Raw genomic sequence first — 16,768 nt, 5'->3', positions numbered from 1 at the left:
AATTCTGAAATTTTTCATGTAGTTTAGCAGATAGGGTGTTGAGCCAAATCAGAACCAGGTTGGCTGGTTTTGTTTTCATTTTCTTCACAGCACAATGGCCCTTTGAAACCTGGCTATAGAGAAAAATGATGCTTCTTGTATCAGAATAATTGCAAACTAGACATGCAAAGTGTTCATCTGCTGGGTGGGTGTTTGGATTACTCTGGCCCTGCTATTGTCTGAGAGGAAACAAGTGGTTTGCTTTCTTTGTTCTTTGACTTCATAAACTTTCTCCTCTACATTTTCCTGTTCGGGGCGAGGGAAAGAAAAGAACATCTTGCAAAACTCCCCGGCTTATCATAAACATAGTTTTTTTTATTATTTATTTTCTTTTTTCCCCTCTTTCTCCCTCTGCCTGAATTCCATTTCTTAAACTGGCAGCGCGGGTCCAAGCCTGTAGCCCCAAATCGGATAATCTCTGCAGCTGATAACAAGCAAAAGAGAAGCCAGGCAACAGCCATATTAAAGAAGAAAACAATCAACTCTGAGGTAGATATTTTACTTTGTCCGGTCTAATCACATTTGGAGATGATTATGCTTTTGATCTGTTAACAATGTTTTACTACTGTAGTAGAGAAGTGGGGGAGGGGAAAGGGGTGGGGAAACAAGATTGGATTTGTTTTGTGTGTGTGTGTGTGTGTGTGTGTGTGTGTGTGTGTGTGTGTGGTTTTTTTTTCCCCCTCAGGAAAGGTAAAGAAAGGCTATAGTTGTCCTCAGTGGGAGTGGAAAAGTTGAGACATCGCCATGGTCTTTGAATTAGCGATGCTTCTGCATCACCACCCACCCTTGCTTTGGGGCAGCCGGATAATCTGTTACCTAGTCAGGGACTTTTCTGCTTTATTTACTACTTGATTCGCTCATCTTCCCCCACCCGCGGGGACCAGGAACCAACAGTCGGGCCCTCTTAAGAGCACGGGTTTGCTTCCCACAAATTCAAGAGCTTGTCGTGTCAACTTGATACAACTTTGGAGAAGTTGGAATCCGGCAGCGTCTTCCACCCTTCAGTAAATTACCCGCTGCAGCCACTAAGTTAGCTCATCCCGTTGGTTTGCATCTTCTCATTTCCAAGAAAGTATTTCTTTCTTATGGTGTTACTAATGTTAGTTCTGGGATGAACTGAGGATATCTCATGTTTTCTGTACTTTCTATTTTTTTCTAGATTGTTTTAGATATGTACTGGTTTTTATTTATTACTTTTTTAATCCTCATTTTTAGGGTAACATTGTACTGGGAAGGGACAATTATTATTCCAGTTCCCAATTCTAAGCAAGGCATTTTCCCCCCTAATTAATGCAGAGACTCTAAAAGAATTTCCCCCAGCCTGGCCAGCCATTGTAATGCATATACGGATTATTCACGTGGTAATGAGCACATTCGCCAGTTCTTGCTCACACATACGAATAAAAGAAACTTTGAATAAAGATCCAAATGATCATGCTGGGGGAGTGGGGAGGATATTCCCGGAATTTGAGGCAGTCAACTATATAGATTGTATGTATTTTGAAAATAGAAATATATTAGAAATATGTATAGAGGTTTACAGTAATTGTACTGCTCTCACCTCTCTTTTTTAAAAAAGAGCCCATAGGGTCAGCAACTTTCTGGCAAAATGGTCAGGTTCAAATATTTAGCAAAAGGAAAGGGAGCACAATATTTTGGGAAATAGAAGTAGCTTTGAATAATTGTCACTGTCTGCATAAAACAAGAGAACTCCCGTTCCCCCTCCTATCCCTTCATACCTCCAAACCAGATAGTTGAAAAATGAAAGTCAAAATATTTTGTTTGCAGATATAAATGCTTTTGATAGCTACATCTGAGGGAAATGGTACATATCTTGTGCCATCATTCATTTGATTAAATTAAATGGTTCCCTGAGATATGTAATTTCATGGCTAGATTAATATTGAACATATAATATTTTAATAATAGTGTGATTTTCAAGGAGAGTAAACCTATAAACTTGCCCAGAGATGGTTATCTCATGGTGCTGAAGATAGTTGTTGTTTAGTTCTTTTCCTCAGGATATTATTCTGCTCAATGAAACCACTCAATTTCCAGTCAAATAGGGTGAATTTAAATGTTTTGTTAACCATATACACAGTATAGAAATGTGCAGAAGGATGAGAGTATAGTTTGTTCTTTCTGCAATTTTTTTCTCTCCCCAAACCTCCCGCTCCCCCTCCCCGCATACTTTAAATAAAGAGCGTTAAAATATTTTGCTGAGCTGTAGTAGATTAGCAAGGTTTCTTTGCCAATGCTGGGAAGCTGGTATTACAGACCATCCCAGGGGAAAATGGCTCACATTAACCACTAAATGAATATTTGACAAGGGCTCATTCGGAGGTATTATTACTATAAATGTGTCCCTACTGGACTTTTCAAGGGTCAAAGAGCAATGCTTCAATTAATTATTTAGACTGCTAGTAGATTTGGTGGTAATAGCTGTACTTATTTCTAGAAATTGACACATTCTTACAGTAGGAAAATCTCAGGAGAATCTTCTCCATCAGCAACACCTTGGATTGAAATACACATGGAGCCCTGGCATTCTAAAGCTGACTTCTTCATAAAACCTTTCCCTGGGCTGGTAGGGGGTTGGGGGACACAGAATTACAGTCTCTTTTTCTGTTTCACTGACTGTTTCTTGGCTTAAAAGAAAAGAAAAACAGAACATAATAATTTATCTTAATATCCACGTCATGTATGACAAGGTCTTTTAGGGATCTGCAATATGGGACAAAAGGGGAGGGTGCTCATTTACAACCTTTGCCTTTTCTAAGTAGAGATGTCACAGGATTTCAGAGACTCAGGGAGGCCCTGAATTTAGACAGGATGCACATTCCTGTTTGTCAATAAAATGCAAGTTTGAAAGTGGAAGGTTCCATAAGCTGACTACTCTTAGTTCTAGTAGTCTCGAGTAAATTGGGGTACAGGGTAGTCCCTCCTTCTCTCCCCACCTATTGGTCTGAACACTGCAAGGTGCGGTAGGGGACCAGTGTTCCATTTCTGCCGTGTCATAGGTTCCTCCGTGGCCCTAGGTAAAATGGTAAGGGAATGATTTTGAGGGTAAGATTCCTTGACAATAATATAAGTTGAATGAATAAGAGATAAGCTGCGGGGTGGGGGGGGGGGGTGGCGGTGGGAACAGTAATTACAAACCCAATTCATTCAGCTTTTCAGAACTTTTGTTGTGGGAGCTCCATTGACAGGTTTTGAGCTGCCAGTTTTCTCACATTAAAAAGAACTGCTCAGCGCCTCAGGGGGACAAGAAATACCGCTTTACTACATAGTGATGGGGTCTTCATTTAGAACCATTACAAGACGAAAATTAAACAGTGCCTTTGTGTGCAAGAGGTTTACTTTTCAACTGCTAACAGTTTATAGCTAACTGCTCTGAGATTGAAGTTTGACTATGGTTTGATCGCCTGCTGATTGACACTGCTTATTTATTTATTTATCTGTTATAATTAAGAGAACTTTTCATCACCCCCACCCTGGTTTTATTTCTTGCTCTTGGAGAATTTTGAAAAATAGATCCTCATATTCTTCTTTGCGGAAGGAGTTTCCTTTGCTATGAGCTTTAGCAGAGACTTCAGTTCACATTCCCCAACGGACAACCCCCACCCCACACACCCACATTATTGCCTTAAAATAATTTGCATCTCATTCTCTGTTTTTTTCTGCTGCATTTTCTTGCTCTCCAAGCTAAGGCGGCTTTTCAGGCAGCAAGTAGGGTTGGAGATAGGGGTTAATTTATTTTTTTGCTTTGCTTTCTTTTTTTGACTTAAATTTGAAGAGGGCTGTGTGGATTTCCTAAGGACTTCACCTATGAGGTGAATCCCTTAAAGAAGGAAGAAGGGGGAGAAACTCTGACCTTTACCGTGAAAATATGGATACAGTCCAAAGGGACATAGCTTCTGGAGTTCCAGAGTAAGGAAAGCTGTGGAAGGAGCTTCCCAAAGACAGGAAAGTTGCCCAAACCTGATAATTAGTTTAGTGTCTTTCATGGTTATTTTCTATTAAAACTTTTCTGGAAACCTAACATCTGTTACCACCAAGGGAGACTTGTAACCTCCTCTCTCCTTGCTAACAGTGCTGTCCAGCTTTATGATTCTTGTTTTCAGTTTGTCTATTTTGCTTCTGTGGCCTTTAGAAAATAGTGGACTTGATTTTCTTATTTTGACTGAGGGGATTTCTCTTTGGAAGGGTGGAGTATTAAGATAGGTCTAAGACTCTCGTCTGTGACAGAGAGCTCTCTTTCTCTATTCCGAGTTCAGATGGATTTTATTTTATACTTTGGTATAATGGTAATATTTCTGATTCCTTGAGCACTTTGCTCAGTTTCTCTCCTAAAGCAAATAGAATGTCCTCTCATTTCGGAATGCAAAGATATTTGCTTCACCTAGGCGTTTGAACTTGATGCTTGTTCTTTGCAAAGAAGTGTCAGGTGATTTGAAAGCTGGAGGTGTCCTTCGTTTTATTACCCTAGTCTGCCCGCGTGTACAGAATGAAGGGTGCACTGTTTTAGATAGAGTTCGGCGCTTTGAACTATCATTTGCTTCGCTCTCCCAGCTTCCGCGCGGGGCACGGCTCCGGTCTGTGAGCGCGCCGGCCCCCCGCCGGCTGCCCTGGGGAGCGCGCAGTGCCCAGTGGTAAGAGCCGACGCGCGGGCAAATTGAGGCCGAGCTGACAAGCTCTGGCGGGTGGACCTGACGTCACCGCGGCCCGGGCCACGGCACCCATGGGGCTCCCCAAGAAGGTGCTGTGTGGGGCTCGAGTTCTCTCTGTCCGGGCTTTGCTCAAACGGCCGCATTCCCTCTCCCTCAGTCACCGACCCGCGTCAGACAAGTATAGAAAGTCTCCCGAGGCGTTGGGGCCCTCACCACTTAAGAGTCCTCTGCCTCCTGCGCCCCAGCCCAAGCCCTCTCCATGTTGACCTCGTGACACGGGAGATGGTGTCTAGGCCCCAATTCCCACCCACATCAGAGATTGTCTACCCAAGGGGATGTTTGTCCCTGTTTGTGGCCAAGTTTCAGTATTAGTGATTTCGCTTGGTTCTTCCCGATTAGAGGCCGAGGACTGGCAGGGCTGGGGAAGCCCCCGGAGCAATCTCGGATCCCTGGAATATTGGGCCCCTCTGGATTAGAGCAGGTAGGGATGGAAAGATACAGACCCTTCACTTTCCCGTTTGTTAGATAGGGATAATATATAGTTACCTCGAAGAAGATAATACAAAGTGCCTGACAAAATAGGCTTAATTGTTTAGTATGACTTTCCTTACCGCCCAGCAGACTTAGGGAAGGGAAGCAGTTCTCACGTTAGACTACAGAGAACAATACAGAAACCCCAGTCCTTTCTGGCCTTCCTGGCTCTGGACAGCGAAATTAGCCTTGTTCATACGACACTTCTTACTTCTCCAGTGCTCTCTCTGGCTTAAGGTTTGCCTAGGAAGTTATCTTGCAAACTTGCCATCCCTGTGCATCGTCCTGAAGGGAGGGATCCCGGCATTCCGGGCAGGACCCGCCCCCACCCGCAGAAGGCAGAAAAATAATTACTGTATTAAATAAGGAGCGCTGAATTCTTCCTGAGGGTTCTTATCGCTGGCGGCCAGGCCAGAAGCGGGACTGCGCCCCCACCCCCACCTCGTGACGTCAGGGCCTCAGGGCCCCGGGGATGAAATGATTCGTTTGACTGTTCCAGAAAGGGCAATCCGAACGTTTACAGGGCGAGGCCAGTGCAGCCCAGCTCCATCACCACTACCAAGCCCCAGTTTGGGAGGCTCCCGAGGCCCTTGGACGCCCCCCCAAGCCCTGTCTCCAGAACATAACCACATATACAAGTAGCCATAGTCTTCAGTACGTATATAGTCACGCGCACAACTCTCGTCACAGGAGCGCCCTTCTTCCAAATATATATAAGTTATTTAGTTTGTCAGCCACAATTTGTTGTGGGATCTGAATGGGTTGTTTCTGTTGTGTTTGTATGTTTTTGTTTTTAGATGGTCGACAAATTACAACAAATGCCTTTACAAAGCACACCATGGCTTTATTTAACCCGGTACAAGTTTCAGCGGCGATTTAAGAAATGGACTTAGAAGAGTTTTCTGGCTCTCATATTCAGCCATGGTTAGGACAGTTGCTCCAGCTTATCATTGCTGCACCAGTTCTATTTTCTCTTTCCCCTCCATTCCTAAGAATCTGTATAGCTTTTAAAAATCTTTTTAGAGTCATGTATTGCTGAGAGAATTTCTTAGAACTGTGATTTAAATTGTAGATAAGAGGAAAGATAGCCGGACAGTGGAATGTGTGTAAATGGAATAAAATTATCTGTTAGGGAAAAGCACCTGGGCATTTCTGGATTTCTGGGAGATGCACTTCTCAAATTTTCTTTCCAATTCTCAAATCAATTTGATTTATTGAATGCCCTTCTAATGGAAAGGATCCTGGAAAATAGGCCTTATGTTCTGATATTGGTCCAGGATCTCACACAGTAATGATTAGCCAATATTTTGCATGCAGTCAGCTTAGTATCAGCTCACATCCAGGTCGATTTTATCACACTTAACAGCTCAAATCTGGGTTATTGCATAACATTAGAGTTTAATCAGTCTGGAATACTAAATGGCAAACCTGTCTTCTCCTTCTCAAGGTCCTCCTCCCTTTCTCTATTTCTCCTTCCTCCCACCTCCAAGGAAACTATCTTAAAATCAAGTTTCCCTTTGAGAGTTTGTTTACCCCAACTTCTGTTAAACTAGACTAACACGCTCTCATCAGCTTTCTAAACACTGTCTCATCAGCTTTGTGAAATGGTGCAAAAACATCTTGGAATCCAAGATGGCAAAATAAACTTGAGCATATGGGGGGAAGACTGCCTTGTTAAGAAATTGATTTAAATGTTTAGCTTACACTTCAGCCTCAATGCTTCCCTTACTACCCACTCTTACTTCCCTCACTGCCCACTCCTGGTTCTTGGGTACCCCACCTCTATTAGCAAGCTGGTTCCCCCAGCATAAATTATGAATGCATATCAACAGGCTCATCTGCTGTGATAAATCAGAGGCTTTTCTCTTTTGCGCATTTCTGCTTTTATTCTCATCAAAATGTCTTTCTGCCCCATGCTAGCAGCGTCTTTCTACAAACTTACTATCCCCATATAAACTATGGAGATATATTCTCAATTGGAAAAATCAGGTAATTCCACCACCCACCCCCCCACCACCACCCAAGGAAGCCTTACAAGTTAAGGATACAAACTATTTCGTGGTTAGTTGTATGAGGTTCCAAATTAGCTGCATATAAAGTATTTTAAGATTTTTTTTTTTTTTTTTTTTTTTTTGGCTGTCACTGGCTGGCAATACTCATTTTGTGTGTGTGTGTGTGTGTGTGTGTGTGTGTGTGTTGGTTTGAAAAGCAGGAAGAAATGTAATGAATTGAGTGCTGTCAGAGATGTCTTCTGTTTGAACAATCTGCGATGGGCTGAATGGCAGGGACTCCCTCATCCAGTGCAGGTGCAGTAGAGCTGGGGAAGGGGGGAGGGGGGCTCCCTCTGTTCAGTCAAAAAGCACCATTCTCCACAATAGACCACACACTGACAGCCAGCGTGACATCAACTCACACTTTCATACTTTTCCCCCCATCCATAGTTCTGAGTTCACAAAGTGGCCATACAGTAGCCTTGGTTAGGTTCCTTTAATGAACATTTTGTGGCTCCTATGACCAACATCGAAATCCGCGGAGCCCTGGGAGGAACAAATAGATTTTTAATCGTGAGTTCCAAACCAGAATGTATAGCTATAGATATTAAAAGTAAGCTGGTCTCTACATTCTCTCCCAATGCCAATGCCCACAGCAACCCCAGATGATCTGAAAACTCTGAGTTAAAAGTTCTTCTAAGACTTCTTAGGTTCCAAGACACTATTTCCCATGTCCTGAGAGAGATCAAACAGGAAAGGAGAGAAGGCACAAATTTTATGTATTTATTTAAATGTAAGAGCACCTCTAGTATTTTATTATGCTTCATGAGAAGGTTAATCCTACAAATTAATGAACATTAAGCTTGTGGAGTGGAGTTCTGCCCCCTTTTGAATTGGTTTTACTGGGAAGAGGGGTGTGGAGAAAAACAAGAGGGTTAGGAAAGGCAGCAACTGTTTTAAAACTCTGAACAATGATGCGACCGCCGTTTGGCTGTCCTGCTGCTGCAAGGACTGGACCTTCCAAGAGTTTGTTTTATTTTGTTGAAGCCCAGGCCTTGATGCCTCAAGTTTTAAATGGAATTACTCAAGGAGGGCACACTACTAGACAAACTATTCTACTCAATTCCTTCATCCCCAACTCAGTCCCTACTCCTCTCTGCCCCCGCCCACTTGGCCACTTCTTAGTCCTGGATCTGAACATTTTAGCTGAAAGAGGGAGGGGCGAGGAAAGGGCCAGGACAGTTCTCTCAGTGCCACGACTGCCCCTGGAGACATCCCCGTGGCCCTGCCGCTGGCTGATTCTCCCCTGTGCCTTGACTTGCTGAAACATCTCGCTGGGGAAAATTACTCCCTACTTGCTTACATGTGTGTATTTAAAAACACATGTAGCCATACACATGTTTCATCACGGCAACAAAAAATATCAACATTCTAGTCCCAGGAGCAAAACGTTTCAATCATTCACCTAAATACTGTTCAGTAGATGGGGGCAGGAATAGGTAGACCTCCTAGGACAGCGGTCACAATACCCCTCTCCTCCGCATGGACACCAGGAATGCGGGGTCTGGCTGTGCGTGGCTCAGGGCGAGAAGATTTTATGTGCAGGATAAGTAAAGGACAAGTTATTTAAAACCTCAAATAACACAGGAAAAGATGGTAAGAGTGCTGTGGAGCCCTTTGCTTGCTTGTGACTACGAGTCGCCAGGTGGCCCGCGTTAGAGTATGCCTACGGCGCCTACTAACGTCTAGGCCTAGGACAGGCGTCTCCCCGCCCCTCGACCCACAGCCAGCCGCCACTTGATAGCTAACGCGTCTTCCGGCCGGTACACACCCACAATTAATCTTTCTTATTAAAGCCTCCATTCTGTACCCATGGGGCGACTCAAACCTATTTAGATTTCCTTGGTTGGCTGCACAAATTTAAGTGGGCAACGAATTATAAACCTAATAACAGAGGACGAGAGAGGGTGATTTGAGTAGAGAAGACGCAAGACTCACTAGCGTCGTGAAGATGCTGCGGGCCTTGCCCACCACGGCATCTACTTCGGGTTGCACCCCAGGCTCTGAGAAAGGTAGTGAACCTTACACTCACACACTACACACAACATGAGTACACACACTTGCACCCCTACCCCCTTTGCTCACAGGTACACTTGCGTGGAAATTGCCTCTTCCGGAGTTCTTATAAACCCCTCCCAGACGGGCAGGATTCTCAAGAGCTTCGGAACCAGGGAACTTGCAGGGAACTAGGGAAGGTTTGCACTGTTTGGGATTAATTGAGAATAATTAACACTGGAGACCGTTAATCACCACTTTGCTTCTCTCTCCCTCCTTTCGGGTCTGCGGCGTCTGCCTTTTTCGCTCCCGCTGCCGGCGCGGGTATGCTGGTGAAAGTGAAGACGTCGCGGTAGCTGTCACCCAGTTCGGCTGTACTTTTTTAAACGCTCGCATATTGTTTGATTACTAATTCGAGTTAATATGATCTTTATGGCAACATAACAGTGGATAATTGGCCTTTTTTTCTGAACAACAATGTAAATCACAATCGCTTTATTATTTAATAACGTCAAACGCTTCGTTGGATTGGCCCCGACCGAGAAGACCTTTTCTTTCTAGACAGTGTTGTGGAGGAAGAACAATGAAGATCTAATTGTGGAGATTTCATAAGTTGGCTCCCGTAAATGAACAGCTTAGATATGGAAGTTCCAGCAGATGTGGGTACTATTAGCCTCTACAAGCTCTACCCCCAACCCCCATATATGCAGTCCAAACACTCCATTGGAGGGCTTTTTTTTTTTTTTTTTTTTTTTTTTTTTTTTGTGGTGGTGGTGGTGGTCCGCAGATCCTAGCAACCACCTTAAGTTTCCAGTAGTAATTAGAGCTTTCATCGGGCTTGCTCTTCAGCCCTTATATTGCCGATTTAGCGTTAAGGCATTAAGTCCACACACCAAATTAGCGCTACTCCCAAATAACCACAACCGCTTATTCTCCCCTTCCCTCATTTTGGTGATTGGACACCAAGAGCACGGGCCTGGGACTTTTGGGGGGGGAGTTTACTTTGTTTTGATTTGATTTTTTAAACGGATTCGCTATCGCACTGTCTTGGAATATACTTGTTTCAGGCAGAGTTTTGCAAGGGACCTGAGCCATTATTTTGCAAACGCCTGGAAGAGCACACGAAACTCAGAGAACTACAATACAGACGACAACGCTTAGAAGGAATGGGTCCCCGCTGCTCGAATGAAAGATTAATTACATTTGCCCCAAAAGCCCCAATTCTAACGGTCTCTATCGCGGCTTTTGCCGTCACTGGAGGACTGCTATCTCTGGGGTCTGCAGACATCGGAGTCCTTTGCAAATGAAGAGCCCCCACCATTTGGAATTCGGGTCAAGGAGAAAGACTCTGAGCCTGCAGCAGTTTTTGTTTTTGCGTGTGCCCGCCTCTCCATTTTATTCAACAACTTCTGTCTGTCGGGAAGCAGAACAATCGCTCCCCACCCACCCCCCTCCGCCACGTTTCTAAGATAAACAGGAGGTGCAAAATGCTTTGCCTGCACACGCGCCCTCGTGGCCCAGTCTTCCTGCCACCCCCAGCGCACCGGGCCATGCAGCTGTCTCCCAACCAGACCTGGGAGAAGACACCCTCCCTTCTCTCTTCCCACCTGCATTTAAAAACCATCGCATTGACTGCTCTAGAGTCAGGTTCACAGTTTCGGCCCTCCATGCCACCTTCCAGTTTCTTCCCAGTCCACTCTCTCTCTTTCTCAGGACCTAAAAAGTGACGGGGAGAGAGTGAAGAATTGGAGAAAGCAGCAGATTTTCAAAACGTATCCCCCCGCCCCCCCCCCCATCTTTTAAAGTAGTATGTTGCCACAAGGAGTGGATTTGGGAAACTTTCCCTAACAGGAGTTGGGCGCAGTGTTATTCTTCTCCATGGGTCTGCTGGCCTCCCCGCCCCCGCTGGACAATGCGTGCTTTGAGACTCGGTGGCCTGCAGGCAGCGGGAGACGAGGGGACTGGGCAGCCTTCCTCCAAGGGGCCCCGCAGCTGGGGGAGCGCCAGGCAGGGAGCAGAGACAGGGAGACGAGCCACGCAGGAAGGAAAACCATGAAAGTGCCATTTTTTCCCTCAGCCTACACAGAGGCAGGCTTTGAGGACCTAGGGGCAGGGCAGTTGGGGCGGGGGTTGGGGGGCGGCGTTGAGAGGTTTTGCGTGTTCTTTTAGCCCCTTTCCCCCAACTGAAACATTTTATTTTGGCACATAATTATGCACCCTAGGTTCTCCAACCTCCTCACCCTCAATCTTGGTAACCTGGTCTTTGGTTAATAATATCACAACTCGGGGCTTTAACGCTCAGACCCCCTCCAGGCCCCAGCCTCCGTATTCTCGGAGCCCTCCACCACTGATACCTCTCACGGAGTGCGGCGCCCCAGGAAAAGGCTGTTGGCCAGGGCCTCTGGGACATTACTTCCTAGTTTGTTTTGTTTGTTGTTTTTCTCCCAAAGAGACCACCACCACCCTCATCCTCTTCAGGCAGCATTTAAGAGAGGACCTCTGAGATCGGCAGAAGCCCTCCGACGGTTACCATATTGGTGGAAGCGTTTGTCTGATGTTTTAAAACGTATACCAAACGGGGCGTCAGGGCCACGTGCTGTGCCTTCGAAAAGCTGCCGCGGGCCCTGCCTTTCAGAGCTGCGGAAGCAGGGGCTGGCTTGGAGGGGGCGCTGAAACCACCGGCGGGCGTCAGGGGCCAGCGCTGAGCTGCAAATCTGGCCGCAGCGCTGAGTGAAGCAAATTATCTGGAGCGTGTTTGATCTGGGACTGCGTAGTCAGCTTCTGCTTTATTTGTTTGTTTGTAATCTCATATTTAGCAAGCCGGGACGGTGGCAGCAAGGGAGAAAGGACGGGCTGGAGGAGGGGGCTTCGCTGTAACCACACCCCTTCCTAATGAGTTAATTTCCATACTTGCGCCTCCCGCATCTAGCGCCCTCTTTTTTTTTTTTCCTTCCTGACGCCACTGTGCTGTTGCGTCTTGCGCAGCGCAGACACCTCCACTCTGGAGTGAAACGAAAAAGCTCGCGGTAAGAGCAGAAAATTGGTCTATTGATACATTCGCTCTGAGTGTTGATCTTGGCATCACCGGTAGCAGGTTAATTCCCCCACCCCGCCCCCGCCAGTGGGTAGCACGCGGATTGCCGAGGGCTTGCGGGCACTCAGGCAGACGCAGACAGAAACCCACATCGACCCCCGCCTTTCCCAGCCTCCAGCTGTCAGAGACCCTCAAGTCCCTTTCTTTTTTACCCAACTCCGGATTATTTTCCCCCTGAAGGTGAGGGCAGTGAGAGCAGTGAGGGCACAGTCCACACAAAAAGGGAGAAAATAATCGCAAACGAACGAACCAAAAGTGAAAGTTTCAAACTAGATACCAGACCTGATGAAGAAATATGTAATCTCGAACTCGAGGGAAGGTGCTGACCCGAGTGGGTACTTAAGAGAGGGAAGGAGGGAAACTGAGGTGGTGAGATTATGTCCACAGTACGGGTCGATTAAAAGTTGTAGTAAAGAAGTTTTGGGAGGGCCCTCACTAGAAACTCAAGGCGGGTTTCAGCTGATTTAACCTGGTTTCCTACACATTTTTGCGGTGATTCTGCTCTGGAAATTGGCGAAAGAGACAGACCTTTACAACTGCTCACCGCTCCCTGCCCCCACCATCCTGCTTACTTCGCGAAGCGCATTAGGATGTGGGCTCTGGCTTGGGCTCCAAAATAGCTTGCTTGTCAATTGCGAGCTGTAGCAATATCAAAGTGAACTGTCCCAAGTAACTCTTGTCTAGAAGCTGGGAAGAAGCTTAAGCAGCTCGCTTTAATGATGATTTGTAGCTCGGCGAGGGGCACGGACAGCAAACACCCCGCAGGTGTGTGCCGTAACACCATCATCCGGACTTGAATGTAGATTACTCTGGCGATCGTTTGATCGGCTCTTTGAAACCCTTTACAATTGCCTGTGACGAACGGCCAGTCTCAGTTTTTCTCTGAATAATCCCTGAGGGTAAGTCCTCCAGGCTTTTAAAGAGCTCTAGTATTTTTTTTAAAAAAGAATAAAAAGAAAAACGTTCGATTTTAGTTTAGACCTCGTCAACTTTTAGTCGCTAACAGGCATCACTCAAGCCAGTCAATACTTAATGACCGTTAGTTACCTTTACTGTCTTCCTAGAAACCATATACATATGTGTATATATGTATGGATGTGTTTGTATGTACCTATATACATACATTGTGTTTATTAAAAGGAGAACAATGTTATTAATTTCGTTTTCTTTAGTTTCACACCTCCTTGTCTGTTTATAGAGGTGTGCATGGGTGTTTATTAAAAACATGCATTATTATTAGTAATACCATTGTTAATCTTGTCTTAATGCCTTCTCTGTTCTCTCTGAATTATACCTATTCAGTGGGAGTTAACTTAAAGGTTAAAGCTTTACAAAGTAAAACTAGAGTTTAACCCCCTTCAACACCTTCACACCAACCCCCGTCACCAAAATGAAAATGTAGTGCTGTTCAGCCTTTAATATTTACTTAGAGTATTTACGTAAGGGGAGGGAAATGAACTTTTGTCTGAAACATACAACAAGCGGCACTTTGATTTTATAAAATAAATGTCAACAATTGCCAGGGCTTATCAAACTGGGGTAAGGGGTGGGGGTGGAAGTGCAGTTGGATTAAAGGCCCATTCCTGCCACTTCAGACTACAAAGGGTTACCCATAAATAAGTGCCGAATTTGCCTATTGCAAAAGTTTTCTTGGTGCTTTCTAAGTCACAACAGGGGAGGGGGAAAGCTGTCGTTTATTATCCAGTTCTGGGCAGGAGCAGACCCCAGTACCAAGGGGCTCTTAGCTTTGGCCGGCAGAAGAGGGTAGCCTTTCAACAGCAGCCCCCTTTGTTCTCCTGATCTCTTTCCCAATTTCAAGCTTCACTTGCACATCCCAAGTTTGTGTGTTAATGACGCTATTACCATCTGGCTCGCCCTACTTTCCAAAAGATATAAATCTCCCAGCTCCATTGCCTGCATTATCATTTAAGTGCCACCATAGCCAGAAGAAAAAGATGCTTTCAAGACTCCAGATTCTCTTGCACTTACTGCCCCTGGCATGGCTCTTCCACTATATTTATAGACTATACATTGGGGGTGGGAGTGCTCCTTGAGAGACCCGATTTCCCAAGAGCTGTCCCTCCAAACCAAAGAAGACATGCTTTTGGGTGAAAAGAAAGGCATCAAATGAATTTTCCCTTAAAACATTTTTGTTTTGTTTGCAGCAAGCAGAATAGTAGGTGCCAACATACTTTTATGTGCTTGCGGCTTCCTTTCTCTCGCAGGTTTGTAAAAGTTTCGGTGCAACTCCCAGCCATTCAAGATGTGCCACTCTTCAACCCTATTTTGAGCGGGAGAATAGATTTGTTTTTCTATAGGAGTGGGGGCAGGGGTGAAGGGAGATAAAAAGAGCCCTGTGAAGCAACTTTTGGGAGTTGGGCATCCCTTCTAAACCCTCACTTTTAGTAGTGCCTGCATAGATGTGTAGGTGTTGTATGATTTACACACTTCTAGTTGTAGATCTAGATCGACCTCTCTCCTTCAATTCTTTCCTGGGCAAAGTAATCGGTGATTTGCGTGTTTTGAGCACAAAAGTTGAAAAAATGCAACAAAAGGAGTGGGGTTGCCTTGTGCATGGCTCCACAATGACTCCATTTAACTGTCCAGGTCCGAGTGAATAGAGGAGAGCAGAGTCTGCCTCTAAACGCGTGGGCTTTTGGTTCAGGCCCCTCGCTGATTTGAATAGCAAATTTCCCCTTTGCGGGTTTCTGAACTGTTCGCGCTCTTGGTCCGTCATATGTGGGTGCATCTTTCTCCGTGTGGTGCCTGCTCTTCTTCCTACTGTTATCTTCACAGAGACAAGTTCCACTAAGATAAGCCAACCCAACAGGTTGGAAGAAGAATTGGAAATATGAACTTCCCAGGATCTTAAGGGAAGCTCTTAAAATCAACAGGATTTGAGTAGCATACCCCTGCCCCCTTAAAAAAAAAAAAATAAAAAAATAAAAAAGTCAAACAGAGAAAGCATCTTTAAGGAAAAATATATTCTTTTTGAGGAATAACAAAATCACTTATTATATATTCCTAATACTTTGTATGAACTGAGCACAGAAGGTGTCCACAACAGTGATTAATTTATATCACACTCATGTAGCTGTCTGCATGCAAAAGCCACATTTTTCTTTCTAGTTCACTTTCCTGCTTTTTGCCCCAAACTCAAACAAGATCTTGTTTAGAAATTTGTATCCCTACATTTTCCTCTTGAGAACATTATCGAGTTGATATGAACAAATTGCAGAGGATATACCGTTTAAGTAAGATGCACTTTTAATCACTGATCATTAAAATGGTTATGTTAAATATACTCAATTACATGCATGACTTAACTCTAACAGTACTTTCTATTCTCCCAGCTGCTCACGTATTCCTTAACGATAGTCTGTGGTAGAAACTTGATTATGCTGAATCCATACATTTCGATGGATTTCATCAGCCTAATTAATGCCTCAGTGTGGTCCTGGGGTCTGAATGAACCCTTTACTATCGTTTGAGGTTAAAGGCAGTGTTGGAATGTAGAAGGTTTTTTTTTTTTTTTTCCTTAGTTACTCCCGGGGTACTTAGGGATTCCATTAAGCAAGGTGGATAGCAGTTGTTAAACAGATTATGTGAAACAAGAAAACCCATCCAAATGGTAGAAAAGTGAGGCTAATTCTTCATTCTTATTTCACACCAATACTTTTGGATTCTATAGACAATCTCCAAATACTTAATAAAGTGGAAATTACCATCTTCCGTTATATCTTAAAACTTTACTAAGAAGGAAAAATTGAAAATAGATTTACAACTGATGGCTAAATACATTTTGTTTTACTCATCAAGGCCGTCCCTGCTCCTTCTCTTCCTGTTCCCATAACTTTTAGACTACTTGCCCCCTCAATTTCAATTTTCATCTTTCACAAGGAAGCACTCATGGCTGGTATTCAACAGAAACTCAAGTCACCCCCAAGTGGGTGACTACATTTTGTCTTTTCAGGTGTAAATTAACATTTGAATACAACTCAACCTTACTGGCCCCTACCACCACCACCAATCTTTCCTCAGGAGAGTTGTGGCTAATCTGCACCTCCACAAACGGCAGCATAGATAGAAGTCAAATTTCCCAAAATCCATCCCCCAGCCGAAAGACCAAAAAGTGCTTGTATTGCCTATGAGATAAGTCCTGATATCTGCACTTGTCTAATGAAACACCTGTGGAAGAATACCTTTTTTTTTGTTTGTTTTGTTTTTTGAGATGGAGTCTCGCTCTGTCTCCCAGGCTGGAGTGCAGTGGCCGGATCTCAGCTCACTGCAAGCTCCGCCTCCCGGGTTTACGCCATTTTCCTGCCTCAGCCTCCCGAGTAGCTGGGACTACAGGCGCCCGCCACCTCGCCCTGCTAGTTTTTTGTATT

General features: G+C 44.7%; 1 long non-coding RNA gene across 7 annotated transcripts in view; it reads left to right on the top strand.

The window, feature by feature from the left end:
- Positions 1-16,768, top strand: part of LOC103221188 (uncharacterized) — a 766,285-nt gene that overhangs the window by 738,519 nt on the left and 10,998 nt on the right. For all 7 annotated transcript variants that reach the window (XR_012095545.1, XR_005237288.2, XR_012095544.1 and 4 more), the window contains one exon: positions 421-528. This is a non-coding gene — a long non-coding RNA (uncharacterized lncRNA). The remainder of the gene's footprint in view (positions 1-420; positions 529-16,768) is intronic.

Source organism: Chlorocebus sabaeus, chromosome 15 (genome assembly GCF_047675955.1).
Source record: "Chlorocebus sabaeus isolate Y175 chromosome 15, mChlSab1.0.hap1, whole genome shotgun sequence".
Lineage (NCBI taxonomy): Eukaryota > Metazoa > Chordata > Mammalia > Primates > Cercopithecidae > Chlorocebus > Chlorocebus sabaeus.
The sequence above is the reverse complement of the archived record's forward strand: the minus strand, read 5'-3'. Positions and strand labels throughout refer to the sequence as shown.